At 31.7% G+C, this 5,313-nt stretch overlaps 1 long non-coding RNA gene across 1 annotated transcript; it reads right to left on the bottom strand.

Annotated features, from left to right (window-relative positions):
- Nucleotides 1-2,319: 2,319 nt before the first annotated feature.
- On the bottom strand, nt 2,320-4,152 carry LOC122590534. The gene is made up of 3 exons (XR_006322526.1): nt 3,860-4,152; nt 3,700-3,786; nt 2,320-2,621 (listed from the first exon to the last, which is right to left on the bottom strand). It is a non-coding gene; the product is annotated as an uncharacterized LOC122590534 (long non-coding RNA).
- Between the last annotated feature and the right edge of the window lie 1,161 nt (nt 4,153-5,313).

The following is a 5,313-nucleotide window of genomic DNA, read 5'->3' as shown; positions in this document are numbered from 1 at the left end:
AAGAGGTGGTTCCCGCGAATTTTCGAAGTTGGATATCCAGAATTTCAAATAGTGAATTTTTATATCCGAATCCGGGAAGTTGGATATTTGAAGTTTGGATACCCGAGATTTCATATAAAATCGGATCGGATTACGGTTTCAAAAATGGATAGTTTTGAACACCATGGTGGTTTTATTATGTACAAAAACTTAATGAAAACTGCAGTTAAAAGAGGTCAAAAAAGGTTTATTTTTATGTTTCGAAGAGTTGGATACCTTTAAATGATAAAAAAAAAAGTTAGTTATCTTAAATTTAAAAATCATCAAAGTTGAATACCTTTTTGTGCAATTTAACCTTCTTTAGTTTCTTTCTCAAATATACTCTCATTTTAGTTGTCGTGTTGACTAACTTTGACTGTAAATTACTTTGTTTATGTCATGTAACACTTGATATAAAATATATGAATGTATTGGGTTTTTAATGTACTTTTCGTTCATATAAGTTTCATCAAGTACTATATAGTACAAACAAAGTTATTTACGGTCAAAGTTAGTCAACATGACAACTAAAATGGGACGGCGGGAGTATATGATTTTCTATTGTGTAAAGAGAGAGTTTTCATATAATATGGCGTTGGTCACCCCGAGGTGATAATGATGACGGTGAATAACGTAAGGGGCTGTTTGGTTCACAAAATATTTTTTAAGGAATTGAAATCTGCCAAAGGAATTGAAATTTAAAAGAAATGGAATTGGAAAGTTTTAAAACTTGTCTTGTGTTTGGTTAAGTTGACAAAATTCAATGAAATTTAGTTAAAGGAATCTGAAATCAAAATATGGAAAATGACAATAATACCATTTATTGGGCTCTTATAATAAATAAAATAAAGGGAAAATTTCATATATGTTCCATATTGACACCCTAATTACATACTTACCCAAGTTAAGTTAATAATTAAATATGTATCCAAATTTTGTTTAGATTATATCATATTTATCCATTGTGTTCTAAAATGATTAATAATCACATATTCACAAGGCAACATACCTATAATCTTGCTTGCCTTAGAAAGATGACTGTCATATTATTTGTTTGGCTAAGCAACCCCTAAGTGCTTGTATTTCTTGTTATCATGCACAATGGGCATGTTTGGCAAGGAGCTTTTTGAAGCTTTTAGGAACTTCAAGCTTCAAGCTTTTAAGCAAAAGCTCTTGTCTAATAAAAAGCTTTGTTTGACTAAAAGAGCTTCAAGCTTTTAGGTAAATGAAAAAGCTTCTAATTCCTAACGCTTGTATCAGTAGCGTTTATGAAAAGCTCCTGACTTTAAGATTTATAGTTACTAAAGTAACCCTCATAATTTAATTAGCAAAGTTCGTTGAACGTGTAAGGTCACTGCATATGGTCTTACAAGAAACTTTCAGGCTTTTGAATTTATCATTATCATTATCAACTTACATGCATATAAAAAAAATATTTCTCACAATTCACTATGACATGTATTAAAAAATATATACTCCCTCCGTTCCACTAATTGTGTCCTATTTTGAATATTCAAAGTCTTCTTTTATAAACTTTGACCTTAAATATTTTGATTTGTGTTATATAATATTTGATGAAAGTTATATGAAAATATAATATACCATTTCTAAAGTAATTTGAAATATGAAGAACAATATATTACGACTACTATGATAAAACTTAAATGAAATATACAAGCATATAGGTTTTGTTTATGAATAAACAAATATTAATATAAATTAAATAAATACATATATTATTTTAATATTAAGCAACTTATTTTTAATTGTCTATTTTTGTCATTTTATACATTTTATTTAAAGATACAGCTACTTTGCTAAACACTTAAATATATCTAAAAAGCTTTCAGCTACAGCTACCGTTAACAGCTATCAGCTACCAGCTAACAGCTTCTAGGTACTAGCTTCTAGCTATTTTTACCAAATATACCCAATATGTTTCCTACAATAAGTTAGCATGATTTACATAATCTTGCAAATAATGGATCATTATGAATCTATGACAATCGTTAAGAGTAACTTTAAAATTTCAGCCTTAAACTTTGCTAAAAAAATACGAGTTCGTTGATTTTCATAATTTTTTTATTAAAAATTAATGCCAACTAAAGTTACTTTTATTACTAATATTTCTATTTTTTATAATATTTATATATTTTTTATTAATATTATTAATATTTATTATTAAAGATATTAATATTTCTATTATTATTATTTTTATACTAATATTAATATTTTTTATTATTCATATATATTATTTTTATTCATACATATATGTTAAACTTTCTGTAACACCCCAACTAAGGCGCAACAATGAGATGTACAGAAAGTCGAGTATTCAAAACAAAGGATGATAGATAAACATTCACCATAGCTTAACTTGATAAAAGAGTTTACAAATGCACAAGCATGTGAACCAATCCCCAAGTATCATGCGTCCACCGTACTTGGATATTAAGTCCACGAAACAAATAACAAATACATGAAATGATATATTACAATGGTCAAGGCGGATTCCATTGCCCATCACAAGGTTTGATCTTTGACTCCAAAGTGCAATGCAAACAATCATAATGCATATAACTCCTCATAGCTTATGCTAAATCCTGAAAAGCATGAAGAAAAAGTGTCAACTACGAAAAACTTAGTTGGTGAGTGCATAGGTTTTTAACTAAATCTCGTTACATAACCATTTTAAACACTTAGAAAACATGTTATTAGATGTCAACATACCCAAACCATATGACCGACAAATTTTTTATATCATATTATCAAGTTTTCCAAATACCACAATGTTGTTTCAAAGCGTTGAAAATCCATGGTAATTATAAAGTTCTCATTTGTCAAATCATCTTGAGAGAAAAATATATCATACGATTAATCATATATCACATCAAAACTATTCGGTCATCAAGATTTAAATATCACCAATTTCAACAACTTTCAATATTCCATATAGGGTCCAATGCCCAAACCATATGTTCATTCCATAATAACCAAAGTATGTCCCAAATATGTCATTAGTAACCTTCACATTGATAATTTAGATGAGTTTAGCTTGAGCCACTACTAAGACCCTTTTACGTTGCAAACCAACATAATATATCCCATCGATATAACCATAAAGCACATGCTGTCAATCACGTGCGTTAACCATAATTGGGTCGTGCCATGGAGACGACCAATAATAAAAAGTAGATTAGAGCACCCATAGGTCGGCAGCCGTTGAGGGCGGCCACGTAGGCGGCCAATCAACCTGTCACCATCTTCGTGAGTGAGGGGACGAATCCTAGTTGCGCAACTCTCCAAGTGAGAGGCCTCAATGAGTTAATAGTAGTGTAGCGGGAACTAGACTTTGACAGTACTCAAGCTCATCATATAACATAGATTACATTGAACATACAACATATATTCCTTATCATAAACATCCATAGATATATATAAAATCATTAATCAAAAGATCCATCTCAATCCCATATAAAAAACAACTCAAACTAGTGCAAATCTAAGCATGCATGTGATGATGTAGCACTTTTACATTCAATCCATTATTATCTCTTGCATTCACCATTATTTCTTTTAGATCAATCTTTCAAATATGCATGCATGTGTCGATCTATGTGTTTTTAGTACAAGAAATCAGAGATTAGTAAAGTGAGATTCAAGAGAGTTCAAGCTAACAACCTTTGAAGATCAAAACAAGAAGATCAAGAGTGTTGTTGGGTCTTGGTCTTGATGGCTGCCCACGTGTTGTTTATTGGCTGTAACAAGCTTGAAAAGAAGGGAAAATAAGCTACAAGATGAAAGAAAAGATGATAAACAAACAAAGGAACATGTTGGGTACCCTTTGATGATCAAGAATCAAAAGAATGGAAAAAGATGAACTTGTTTTTGCCCCCGTTTTGCTGCTGCCCGATCAGCCTCTTTAGGGGCTGATTTCGAGTGCTAGATGGCCTCCAAATCGTCTCCAAGCTTGCACCATACATGAATCTAGATGATAGATGAACAATGGGACTTATTATTACATTAGATTAGCTAGATTTGAGCTCCTTGTTGGCTTGTTTGAACCGAAAAAGATAAAGAAAAAGTGCAGAAAATTAGAGAGAGTTGGAGAGAGTTTTGCAGATGTGTGTGTGTTTGAAATGAAAAGTGAGAGTGTGGGGGAAGGGGAGAACGTGATTTAGGGAAGAAAAGAGGTTGGGGGCAAGCTCATTGGTGAGTTGGAGTAGTGGTGGAGAGGCATGAATTGGCTAGGTGGTGAGGTAAGTGATGCATGGTTTGCATTTGGTTCATATCTTGGACTAGATTCATCTTGTGGATGTGTTTTGAAATATGTGGATAATTTAGGAATAATATGTTGTAAATTTGATTGTATAAGTATTGTTTATGTAAATGTTGAAGTTGTATGCATATGTTTATATATATATATATGTATATAATTGACATGTAATTTTTATGGGTGTACAGAGACTTGTCTGTTGGTTTGAATACTTATAAACTTGTTGTTACTATACATATTCTTGAAGTTGATTTGATTGATTATGGTTACATTCTTATAAGATTGTCATTATTTCTTTACTTTGAGATTGTCTCATGTTTTGGCATTTCTAAGATAACTAGCTATCTTTGGGCATTCCATTGAACTAGAGAGAAAGTATCACTATGCCCTATATGTCTAGAAGGTTAATTCTCTTGTTAAACCTCTAGAGATAGATACCTAGATAAATATAAATAAGTTGTCCTCGAAGTTCGCTCATTCACATGGTGATAAGATGAATAGATTGGTGATAAGGATAGCTTCATGGAGACGTACAAAATGTGAGAGTTCAAATAGGTTTTGTCATGACCTTGTTAGTTAATTACAAGCTTTTGATCTCCGTAGTTGGGGGCATCCATTGCTTGGTGCTCTAACATTTCTCGTGATTAGAAAACTTTGAAAAAGAAAAAGTTACGAATGTCGCTCACTTCTTGAGACGACTAGAGATTAATCGTATGTTATTGTTGTGGGTTGTCAATCTCGCCTAGATCAAGACTAAATAATGGAATGATGATAAGATTGTCAATACGGAGGTGTAAAATGAACAAACGGTTCCTAATGTGAGTTATAATAAAAATAGTAAGAAATGTTGGAACAACGATCGTTGGTGGCTATTAATTCCCATCAGTCACTTTGTTTACTTTCCTTTATCATTTGCTTTTCTCCAATAAAGAATTGCTCCACTGGTTTCTCGCATTCTTTCATCCTTCTTTGGGTTGACGTTGGACACACTTGCCGCTACTAGAAAATATTGACTTCGT

Source organism: Erigeron canadensis, chromosome 3 (genome assembly GCF_010389155.1).
Source record: "Erigeron canadensis isolate Cc75 chromosome 3, C_canadensis_v1, whole genome shotgun sequence".
NCBI classification, from domain to species: Eukaryota; Viridiplantae; Streptophyta; class Magnoliopsida; order Asterales; family Asteraceae; genus Erigeron; species Erigeron canadensis.
The sequence above is the reverse complement of the archived record's forward strand: the minus strand, read 5'-3'. Positions and strand labels throughout refer to the sequence as shown.